Source organism: Heteronotia binoei, chromosome 3 (assembly GCF_032191835.1).
Source record: "Heteronotia binoei isolate CCM8104 ecotype False Entrance Well chromosome 3, APGP_CSIRO_Hbin_v1, whole genome shotgun sequence".
In the NCBI taxonomy this organism is placed as follows: Eukaryota; Metazoa; Chordata; class Lepidosauria; order Squamata; family Gekkonidae; genus Heteronotia; species Heteronotia binoei.
In genome coordinates this window covers 27,065,006-27,077,144 of record NC_083225.1, presented here as the reverse complement: position 1 = coordinate 27,077,144, position 12,139 = coordinate 27,065,006, and the positions used below count along the sequence as shown (strand labels likewise).

The window sequence follows — 12,139 nt, the reverse complement described above, 5'->3', positions numbered from 1 at the left end:
ATACGTTCAGGTATCAAAGAGCCAAGCCCCTGCCTCTACGGATTGACTTAAACTGCCTGTGCCGGTCTTCTCAAACAGAAGATACTAAAACAAAAGATACTATTAGCAGTGTGTAAAATTTGAATCTCTAAGTAACTCCTTCTGTTGATGTTTCTTTTGTGTTAGATACTTTTCAGTCAAGTTCAAAGACGATTTCCATATTCAAAGCGAGTCATGGTTCGCCTCTGACAGAAACGCCAGCATATAAAACCATTTCTTGAAGCCACTTTATCAAAGAGGTATCCCATATTCACCACCATTCGACCAACCAGCATCTTACAGTACACTTCATGGAGAATTATCCCTTGAAGAGACGGCAAAGAAATCCTCCAAAGAAGCGCGCCCATCAAGAGTACAGATGTAATTCAGCGACATCTGCGGAATCAACACCAAGTCAACAATTTGGTGGGACACAATTAAAGCCAATGTTGTTAGTTTTCGTGCATTTATAAATATTGACTTTTCCAGGCAGTCTGAATACGCTGACGTTGACACCAATCTTCTAAATCATTTACAGCAAATTCCCTACAAACAATTAGCTTGTGTGTAAAACAACCCCCCAAAACCTGATCATGTGAATCAGTCTATTCGGATGCTTTCAAGTCATAATATTTTGTGAGCGATCAGCATTCCAGTTACTTGAAATTGGTTAAGGACTGGTTACTGTTTCCAATAAGATTCTAGCTTGTATTCTGCTAGCAATTACCAGGCCTTCTTTGAGCAGGAATGCACAGGAACGCAGTTCCGGCTGGCTTGGTGTCAGGGAATGTGGCCTAATATGCAAATGAGTTCCCTGCTGGGGTTTTTCTACAAAAAGCCCTGCATAAACAATGGTGACATCAGGGAATGTAGCCTAATATGCAAATGAATTCCTGCTGGGCTTCTTCTACAAAACAAGCCCTGGTTATTGCTATCCTGCTAGTTATTACTATAGAGCCCCGTGGCGCAGAGTGGTAAAGCTGCAGTACTGCAGTCAGAGCCCTCTGCACACGACCGGGAGTTTGATCCCAGCAGAAGCTGGTTCAGGTAGTCGGCTCCAGGTTGACTCAGCCTTCCAGCCTTCCGAGGTCAGTAAAATGAGTACCTAGCTTGCTCGGGGGGGAAAGTGTAGATGACTGGGGAAGGCAGGGGCAAACCACCCCGTAAAAAGTCTGCCGTGAAAACGTTGTGACAGCAACGTCACCCCAGAGTCGAAAAACGACTGGTGCTTGCACAGGGGACTACCTTTACCTTTTTAGTTATTACTATCCTACTACTATTACCCTATTACTACTACTGCTTCTGCTACTACTATCCTACTACCAGTTTGGTATAATGGTTAAGCGCACAAACTCTTATTTGGGAGAACCAGGTTTGATTCCCCACTCCTCCACATGCAACTGCTGGAGTGACCTTGGGTTAGTCATAACCCTCTCAAGAGCTATTCCTCTCAAGAGCAGTTTCTGTCAGAGCTCTCTCAGCTCCACCTACCTTCCACCTACCTACTGTCTGTTGTGGGGAGGCGAAAGGAAAGGAGATTGTAAGCTGCTCTGAGACTCTAAGAGGAGGGCAGGGTATAAGTCCAATGTCTTCTCTTCTTTTTACCTCATTGCTCAGCAAAGCTTTCCTCCAGCCTAAGGCATCTTGCTCCAATTTAAGCGACTCTTACTGCAGCAAGAAGAGTCATTTTAAGTTGGAAAGCAAGTCCTTCGGCTGGAAGAAAGCTTCCAGCTTTGCCAGGTTTACAGGCCTGTAGGGGAGTTCCTGCTCATCACACATGGGAAGTCAGCCAGACAGCCAGAGATGCCAGCCTCCAAGTAGGGCCTAGAGTCCCCAGGAATTACTGCTTGTTTCCAGACTGCAGAGATCTGTTCCCCTGGAGAAAATGGGTGCTTTGGAGGGTGGACTCAATGGCAGGGCTGGCCAAATGCAAGAGCCACATAGAATAAATGTCAGATTGTTTGAGAGCCACAAGACATGATGTTTGAGAGCCCACAAGGAAGGAAGGAAGGAAGGAAGGAAGAAGGAGGAAGGAAGGAAGGAAGGAAAGGAAGGAAGGAAGGAAGGAAGGGAAGGAAGGAAGGAAGGAAGGAAGGAAGGAAGGAAGGAAGGAAGGAAGGAAGGTGGATTGTGGAAGAGAGAGGTGGAAAGAAAGCAACTTTAACCTTAAATGTGTTCTCCAAGCTGCCAGCTGGCTTGGCTTGGAGAAGTGATTTAAAGAGACAAATGCCTTCTCCAAGTCAGCCAATGGGATGGTGGGGGGTTTCGAGAACCCCACAATATGTGTGAAAGAGCCACATGTGGCTCCTGACCCGCAGTTTGGCCACCCCTGTGCTATGGCTTATTATTCCACTGGTCCTTGTCCTGAGGCTTCCACCCTCAAATATCGAGGAGCTTCCCAAACCAAAGCTGGCAACCTGACCCCCTCACCACCCTCCCACCAGTGTCTAGGGAGGATCTGGCAACTCTATTGGCAGACCATACAAGGCTGAATCCAACTGTTTTTTCCCCTGGTGAAAAAGGGGGAGAAGGAATCTCCTCTGACCACCCAAAAAGGCTATGCTGAGGAGACCCACCCAGGCAAAAGCTCTGGGGACTGTAGTCAGGAGAAGAACTGGACAAAACTGAGCAAAACCCAGCCTAATGTATACTTCTCACATATATCCGAAACTCACACATGGAGCTGCCTCATACTGAAACGAAGAAGTCAAGTGTACCTTTAAGACCAATGAGGTTTTATTCAGAACATAAGCTTGCATATGCAGGCATACTTCTTCAGGCGAGGGGATAAGGCACCCTTGTCTGAAGAAGTATGCCTGCATGCGAAAGCTTATGTTCTGAATAAAACTTTGTTGGTCTTAAAGGTGAACTTGACTCCCTACTTTGTTCTACTGCTTCAGACCAACACGGATGCCCATCTGGATCTTTATACTGAAACAGACCATCAGTTCATCATGGTCAGTATTTAAATACACATGAACATATAAAGCCATCTTATAGTGAATCAGACTCCTGGTCCATCTAAGTCAGTATTGTCTACTCAGGCTGGCAGCAGCTCTCCAGGGTCTCAAGCAGCGGTCTCTCACATCACCCACCGCCAGATCTTTTTAACTAGAGATGCCAGGGATTTGAACCCGAGCCAGTTGGGGTGTGGTGGTTAAGTGCGTGGACTCTTATCTGGGAGAACCGGGCTGATTCCCCGCTCCTCCACTTTGCACTTGCTAGAATGGCCTTGGGTCAGCCACAGCTCTTCATAGGAGTTGTCATTGAAAGAGCAGCTACTGTAAGAGCTCTCTCAGCCCCACCTACCTCACAGGGTGTCTGTTGTGAAAGGAAAGGAAAGAAGGAAAGGAAAGGAAAGGAAAGGAAAGGAGAAAGGAAAGGAAGAAAGGAAAAGGAAAAGGAAAGGAAAGGAGAGGAAAGGAGAGGAGAGGAGAGGAGAGGACAGGAAGAGGACAGGTAGAGGACAGGAGAGGACAGGACAGGAAAGGACAGGAAAGGAAAGGAAAGGAAAGGAAAAGGAAAGGAAAAGGAAAGGAAAGGAAAAGGAAAGGAGAGGAAAGGAAAGGAAAGGAAAGGTCCCCCTGTGCAAGCAGCAGAGTCATTTCAGACTCTGGGGTGATGTTGCTTTCACAACGTTTTCACGGCAGACTTTTTATGGGGCGGGTTGCCTTTGCCTTCCACATTCATCTGCACTTTTTCCCCAGCATGCTGGTTACTCATTTTACCGACCTCAGAAGGATGGAAGGCTGAGTCAATCTCAGGCTGGCTTCCTGATAACCCAGCTTCCTCCAGGGATCGAATTCAGGTCGTGCATTTTACCGACCTCAGAAGGATGGAAGGCTGAGTCAATCTCAGGCTGGCTTCCTGATAACCCAGCTTCCTCCAGGGATCGAATTCAGGTCGTGAGCAGAGCTTAGGGCTGCAGTTCTGCAGCTTTAACACTCTGCGCCACAAGGCTTTTTGTCTGTTGTGCGGGAGAGGGGGGGGGAAGGAAATTGTGGCTGCTCTTAGACTCTGAGATCGGAGTGGAGGGTGGGATATAAATCCAATATCTTCTTCTTCTTCTTGGAGAGGGATGGTGGCTCAGTGGTAGAGCATCTGCTTGCCAGCATCTGTCTGGCATCTCCAACTAAAAAAAAAAAGGTCCAGGCAAACAGGCATGAAAAACCTAGGGTGGCCAGACCGTCCCGGTCTCCCGGGACATTCCCGGTTCTGGCCACCCAATCCCGGCTCCCGGGCTGCCTATACCGGGACCATTAAAGGTCCCGGTTTAGCCAGCCCCGGAGCCGGTGGGCCGCGGGCGCCGGCGGGGAAGGCGGGGAGTGAGGGAGGGAGCGTCCCTGCGCCTGCGCAGGGCCCCTGCGCACGCGCAGGGACGCTCCCTCCCTCACTCCCCGCCTTCCCCGCCCGCGCGCGGGGCCGGCAGCGGTGGGGGAGGCCTCTCCGCGGCCTCCGCTGGTCGCTGGGGCCTTCCAGAGTGTCTGGAAGGCCCCCAGCGACCAGCGGAGGCCGCGGGGAGGCCGCGGAGCACCCGGCGCTGGTCCGGGAAGGCCTTCCAGAGCCTCTGGAAGGCCTTCCCGGGCCAGCGCCGGCCAGCGAAGGCCTCCCCGCGGCCTCCGCTGGTCGCTGGGGGCCTTCCAGACACTCTGGAAGGCCCCCAGCGACCAGCGGAGGCCGCGGGGAGGCCGCGGAGCACCCGGCGCTGGTCCGGGAAGGCCTTCCAGAGCCTCTGGAAGGCCTTCCCGGACCAGCGCCGGCCAGCGAAGGCCTCCCCGCGGCCTCCGCTGGTCGCTGGGGGCCTTCCAGAGTGTCTGGAAGGCCCCCAGCGACCAGCGGAGGCCGCGGGGAGGCCGCGGAGCACCCGGCGCTGGTCCGGGAAGGCCTTCCCGGGCCAGCGCCGGCCAGCGAAGGCCTCCCCAGGGTCTCCGCTGGTCGCTGGGGGCCTTCCAGACACTCTGGAAGGCCCCCAGCGACCAGCGGAGGCCGCGGGGAGGCCGCGGAGCACCCGGCGCTGGTCCGGGAAGGCCTTCCAGAGCCTCTGGAAGGCCTTCCCGGGCCAGCGCCGGCCAGCGAAGGCCTCCCCGCGGCCTCCGCTGGTCGCTGGGGGCCTTCCAGAGTGTCTGGAAGGCCCCCAGCGACCAGCGGAGGCCGCGGGGAGGCCGCGGAGCACCCGGCGCTGGTCCGGGAAGGCCTTCCAGAGCCTCTGGAAGGCCTTCCCGGACCAGCGCCGGCCAGCGAAGGCCTCCCCGCGGCCTCCGCTGGTCGCTGGGGGCCTTCCAGAGTGTCTGGAAGGCCCCCAGCGACCAGCGGAGGCCGCGGGGAGGCCGCGGAGCACCCGGCGCTGGTCCGGGAAGGCCTTCCAGAGCCTCTGGAAGGCCTTCCCGGGCCAGCGCCGGCCAGCGAAGGCCTCCCCGCGGCCTCCGCTGGTCGCTGGGGGCCTTCCAGAGTGTCTGGAAGGCCCCCAGCGACCAGCGGAGGCCGCGGGGAGGCCGCGGAGCACCCGGCGCTGGTCCGGGAAGGCCTTCCAGAGCCTCTGGAAGGCCTTCCCGGGCCAGCGCCGGCCAGCGAAGGCCTCCCCGCGGTCTCCGCTGGTCGCTGGGGGCCTTCCAGACACTCTGGAAGGCCCCCAGCGACCAGCGGAGGCCGCGGGGAGGCCGCGGAGCACCCGGCGCTGGTCCGGGAAGGCCTTCCAGAGCCTCTGGAAGGCCTTCCCGGGCCAGCGCCGGCCAGCGAAGGCCTCCCCGCGGCCTCCGCTGGTCGCTGGGGGCCTTCCAGAGTGTCTGGAAGGCCCCCAGCGACCAGCGGAGGCCGCGGGAGGCCGCGGAGCACCCGGCGCTGGTCCGGGAAGGCCTTCCAGAGCCTCTGGAAGGCCTTCCCGGACCAGCGCCGGCCAGCGAAGGCCTCCCCGCGGCCTCCGCTGGTCGCTGGGGGCCTTCCAGAGTGTCTGGAAGGCCCCCAGCGACCAGCGGAGGCCGCGGGGAGGCCGCGGAGCACCCGGCGCTGGTCCGGGAAGGCCTTCCAGAGCCTCTGGAAGGCCTTCCCGGACCAGCGCCGGCCAACGAAGGCCTCCCCGCGGCCTCCGCTGGTCGCTGGGGGCCTTCCAGAGTGTCTGGAAGGCCCCCAGCGACCAGCGGAGGCCGCGGGGAGGCCGCGGAGCACCCGGCGCTGGTCCGGGAAGGCCTTCCAGAGCCTCTGGAAGGCCTTCCCGGGCCAGCGCCGGCCAAGGAAGGCCTCTCCGACGCCTCCCTGGCCTCGCCGCCGCCGCCGCTGGACTCGCCGCCGCCGCCCGACCCGCCGCCGCCGCCCGACTCGCCGCCGACCGCCACCGCAGGTAAGGGGGCCGAAAGCGGGGGGGGGGCGGCCTTCCTTTCTTCCCTCCCTCTTCCCTTCTTTCCTTTCTTCCTCCCTTCCTTCCCTCCCTCCCTTCCTTCCCTCCCTCCCTCCTCCCTTCCTTCCTTTCTTTCTTTCTTCCTTCCCTCCCTCCCTTCCTTCCTTCCTTCCTTCCTCCCTTCCCTCCTCCCTTCCCTTCCCTCCTCCCTTCCCTCCTCCCTTCCTTCCCTCCCTCCTCCCCTCCCTCCTCCCTTCCTTCCTTTCTTTCTTCCTTCCCTCCCTTCCCTCCCTCCCTCCCTTCCTTCCTTCCTTCCTTCCTTCCTTCCTTCCTTCCTTCCTTCCTTCCTTCCTTCCTTCCCTCCTGCCCTTCCCTTCCCTTCTCCCTTCCCTTCCCTTCCATTCCCTTCCCTCCTCCCTTCCCTCCTCCCTTCCTTCCCTCCTTATGTTCTTATGTGGCGCAGAGTGTTGGACTGGATGGGCCACTCGCCTGATCCAACAGGCTTCTGTTATGTTCTTATGTGACGCAGAGTGTTGGACTGGATGGGCCACTGGCCTGATCCAACAGGGCTTCTGTTATGTTCTTATGTGACGCAGAGTGTTGGACTGGATGGGCCACTGGCCTGATCCAACAGGGCTTCTCTTATGTTCTTATGTGACGCAGAGTGTTGGACTGGATGGGCCACTGGCCTGATCCAACAGGGCTTCTCTTATGTTCTTATGTGACGCAGAGTGTTGGACTGGATGGGCCACTGGCCTGATCCAACAGGGCTTCTGTTATGTTCTTATGTGACGCAGAGTGTTGGACTGGATGGGCCACTGGCCTGATCCAACAGGGCTTCTCTTATGTTCTTATGTGACGCAGAGTGTTGGACTGGATGGGCCACTGGCCTGATCCAACAGGGCTTCTGTTATGTTCTTATGTGACGCAGAGTGTTGGACTGGATGGGCCACTGGCCTGATCCAACAGGGCTTCTGTTATGTTCTTATGTGACGCAGAGTGTTGGACTGGATGGGCCACTGGCCTGATCCAACAGGGCTTCTCTTATGTTCTTATGTGACGCAGAGTGTTGGACTGGATGGGCCACTGGCCTGATCCAACAGGGCTTCTGTTATGTTCTTATGTGACGCAGAGTGTTGGACTGGATGGGCCACTGGCCTGATCCAACAGGGCTTCTCTTATGTTCTTATGTGACGCAGAGTGTTGGACTGGATGGGGCCACTGGCCTGATCCAACAGGGCTTCTGTTATGTTCTTATGTGACAATACTGACTTTGGTGGACCCAAGCACTGATTCAGTGTAAGGGAGCTTTGTGTTTGTGACTGGAGTGGACAATACTGACTTTGGTGGACCCAAGCACTGATTCAGTGTAAGGGAGCTTTGTGTTTGTGTCTTCTGGTGCAATTTTGTTCTCAGATCCTGTATTTACTTCATCAGTATATGGGATAAGGCACTTTCTCAACTGTGCTGCATAATGCAGCCTATTTATTTTGTCCTGTTGGCTCTATCTGCGCCACCTTCATCACTTTCGGGGTGTGATCCCCCAGTGGGGTGGGCTCCCGACTCCCTCTGCCGGCTGTTTCTGATAGCCCTGCGCCCCCTCTTTCATTTGATATGTGTCCCGTGCGGGTGCCACCCTCCTGCCGGGAGATGCCGCAAAATGAGCCCCCTTGAGGCTTATGGCGGCAGGGCTCGGGGGAAGCAAGCTAGACTGCTGTTCTTTTGAGGGGTTATAGAGTGTTTCGAGCCCCTCCCTGTGGCATCGGTCCCATCGTTGTGGGACCCAGGGGGCCGGCGCAGCGGCCCGCTGAAGCAGCCTGTCAGTCACTTCCGCATCTCGACCTGTGTTATTAGTGACAGGCTGCTTCGGCAGGCTGCTGCGCCGGCCCCCTGGGTCCCACGACGATGGGACCAATGCCACAGGGAGGGGCTCGAAACACTCTATAACCCCTCAAAAGAACAGCAGTCTAGCTTGCTTCCCCCGAGCCCTGCCGCCATAAGCCTCAAGGGGGCTCATTTTGCGGCATCTCCCGGCAGGAGGGTGGCACCCGCACGGGACACATATCAAATGAAAGAGGGGGCGCAGGGCTATCAGAAACAGCCGGCGGAGGGAGTCGGGAGCCCACCCCACTGGGGGATCCACACCCCGAAAGTGATGAAGGTGGCGCAGATAGAGCCAACAGAGCCAACAGGACAAAATAAATAGGCTGCATTATGCAGCACAGTTGAGAAAGTGCCTTATCCCATATACTGATGAAGTATATACAGGATTTGAGAACAAATTGTTTCCGGCGGTGATATTTGGGGGATTTTTGGGGACGTCACAGGAAGTGCTGTGAAGTCACTTCCTGTTTCCGGCAGTGGCATTTGGGGGAAATGATGCCATTTGGGGGAAATGATGTCACAGGAAGTGATGTCACTTCCTGCTTCCGGCAGGTGGCGCGGGGGAAATGATGTCACAGGAAGTGATGTCACTTCCCGTTTCCGGCAGGTGGCGCGGGGGAAATGATGTCACAGGAAGTGATGTCACTTCCTGTTTCCGGCGGTGGTATGACGTCGCCGGAAGTGCCGTCGCCGGAAGTGACGTCACTTCCTGTTTCCGGCGGTGGTATGACGTCGCCGGAAGTGCCGTCGCCGGAAGTGACGTCACTTCCTGTTTCCGGCGGCGCACGCGCTTCGCGCGCACTCCTGCCTTCCCCCCCCCAAGGTGTCCCTGGCTGGCCTTCAGACATTATGGCCACCCTAGAAAAACCTCAGCTGGAGACCCTGGAGAGCCACTGCCAGTCTGAGTAGACAATACTGACTTCAATGGACTGAGGGTCTGATTCAGTATAAGGCAGCTTCATATGTTCATATCTTCTTCTTCTTCTTGTCCTTCTTCATGCCAAGCAGATGCTCTACCACTGAGCCACAGCCCCTCCTGTACTCCAGTCTGTGTGCAAGAGCAAACCCATATAAAATAATCACATGTCACATAAGGATTTTTATATTGGTTGTTGGAGCTGTTGTTAGCAAGCACAGATGTCCTGTTATCCACATCCTATTGGAATTCATTGACACATGAAACAATGGCACCATTGATCGTCTGGAACAAACTTAAATAATGGCAGCTTTACAAATTCAAACATCTTTCTGTAAGTCATAAGACTTTCCTGAAGCACGGAACCATGCGCTATTTGCATCATATACCTGGAAGCAACATGACACTCATCAGGACTATTCCATGTCCTGAAAAAGAGAGGAAGACATCCTGAATCCTAACAGAGTTCACTTTGTGCATGGAATGTGAGAGAAAGCAAAATGTGCCACATCAAGGAAATGCGCACAGGAAGGAAAAGGACACACCAAATGCCACAGTGGGATCAAACCTCAGAATTTGATAGAAAAACTTGTCATTGTTAGATTATATGAATGCCTAAAGATAACGGCAAGCCTTTTTTTAATAGAAGAAGCCGAGTAAGAACTCATTTGCATATTAGGCCCCACCTCATGACATCACCGTTTCACACAGGGTTTTTTGTTGGGAAAAGTTCAGCAGGGACTCATTTGCATATTAGGCCACACACCCTGATGCCAAGCCAGCCAGAACTGCATTCCTGTGTGTTCTTTCTCAAAAAAAGACCAGGGTAAAGACATTGTGACTGTGAGCAAAACTGGCAGAAAATATCATAAATAATTCTGAAAGGTGGTGGAAGGGACTCAAAGCCACCCGCAAATTGGACCTATGGGAACGTTCCTCATTTTCCAGAGATCTCTTTTGTTCTCGTAGTGGCAACTTCTGATTATAGGGATGAAAAAACCCATGCGGAAAAGGAAAACTCCCAGACCCTCAGTGGGTCACTAGTGGAGCATACAAAGGTGTTTTGTATTTAATGTCACTTTTATAATCTTCAGTGGAGAATGAGCATTTCTTGGTTGCTTCTTGGTCCCATAAATGTTTCATCTTGATATCCAATGAGTGGTTAGACATGAATTCTCTAAACCAACAAATCTACTCCAGCCAAAAGACCATACGAATAACTAGAATGAGAGAAGCCTTGAAGCAAGTAATCCCAGCTCAAACAAATGCTGCCAAGACCACCGGTTTCTGTCTACCTGAAAACAGTAAATTGTCTGGGCAGCCATGACAGAAACTGGGTTCCCTAAACTGTAGTAGTGGGAGGAACGATGAAGAAGAAGAAATGTAAAGCCAAAATATGAAGAAAAAATACCAAGAAAACAAAACTATTTGCAAAGCCTGAAAAAAAATATGGAAGGGTATATATCTTATCACTTCATTATTCCTAATAACAACAACGGAATACAAAATGCAAAGCCAAAATAAGAAAAAAAAATACAAAGGGAAAAAAAAAACCTATTTACAAAGCCTGAAGAAAATATGAACGGGTATATAACATACCACTTTGTTATTCCAGAAATCCATTAAAGAGTATCCACTTCTCCTTGAATAAGGCCATGCAAATAAGGAGTTTCTTTGATACTTAATTTTTTTAAAGAGAACTTTTGTGAAGAAAGTGCAGTGCTCTTCCTAGTGTGGGGGGGGGGGGGGTCCACCTTCCAAGTAAATCTGAAAAGGACACGGCTTCCGCCTCCTTTCCAACATCAGCAACTGAAACTACTTTTAAGAAATGTAATACTAATTCCAGATTTTTACAGGGGGTGGGAGGAGGTGCATCCTTTCAAAACAAAAAACACAATCATGCAACCAAGCACGGGGTGGGGGCTCCGTTCCACATGCTCCCCCCCCCCGCTTTTCCAGTGTGGAGGGCCTCTAGACACATCTGGCGGGGGGGGCGGAGGGTGGAAAAGTCTGACCCTGCCACTAGGCAATTGCTTAGGGCGCCAGCCTTCTGAGGGGCGAAATTGGGCAACTCCCCTGTGATTGGGTGACTTTATCAGTGCAGGGGGGCGCCAGAAGCTAGCTTTGCCTAGGGTGACAGACAGTCTAGGGCCAGCCCTGAGGACACATTGACAATCGGTTCCAAGGCCGGCCCCACTTTCTGGAGGTGGGCTCCTGGTGCCCCTTTGGAGGTTTGCGGTACAAATTCGAGATGGGGTAGACAAGGGTTGGGCCGAGGGGGTGCTCAGGATGGCTAGATTGGAGAGCCCCGCCGCTGACCCCAGAGGATCCCTGTTTCCAACCCTGAAGTTGCCCCCCCCAAAAAATCTCCCGGGGGGGGGGGAGGGTCTCAGAGCGAGCGGTGCTGAGCTCGAGCCCTCGGGCTGGAGAAGTCAGGAGGCTTTTGTGCAGAGGGGCGCGCCGTTGCAAGCCTCGCCGCCCAGCGGATGTTGCAATGCCCCGGGAGGTTTTGTGCATCAGCTCGGGAGGGCGAAAGAGTTTCGCTTTCAGGCTGAGATTCCAGAAGGCTTCTCTGCGGGACCCCCGGAGGAAAGAGTTCGCTCAGTTGCGCAAATGCAGAACTCCGAAAGGAAGGGGGGGGGGGAGGGGAGGAGACCCACTTGCCGAAACCCGGGATCGAACCAGGGACCTTTAGATCTTCAGTCTAACGCTCTCCCAACTGAGCTATTTCGGCTGGTGGCCGGTTAGCTTCGTGGACAGAACTGAAAAATGACTTCCGGATCGCCTTCCTGCTCATTCAGTTCACATTTCCTGCTTTGGAAAAAACTCGCGTTTTGAAAGCAGCTGCGCCTTCTCAGCCGGCTTGCCTGCTTGATCCACTAACGGCACATGAACTTCCGCCTCTCCAATAAACGATGTCTTCTTTGCTTAAGAAGTCGAGAATTTCTTAATAATAATAGCAATTTCAAAAGTTGCTTCCATCAGAGAAA

The 12,139-nt window shown here is 54.0% G+C and overlaps 1 non-coding gene across 1 annotated transcript; it reads right to left on the bottom strand.

Moving 5' to 3' along the window:
• Positions 1-11,810: 11,810 nt before the first annotated feature.
• TRNAF-GAA (transfer RNA phenylalanine (anticodon GAA)) lies at positions 11,811-11,883 on the bottom strand. Its single transcript has one exon. It is a non-coding gene; the product is annotated as a tRNA-Phe (tRNA).
• Between the last annotated feature and the right edge of the window lie 256 nt (positions 11,884-12,139).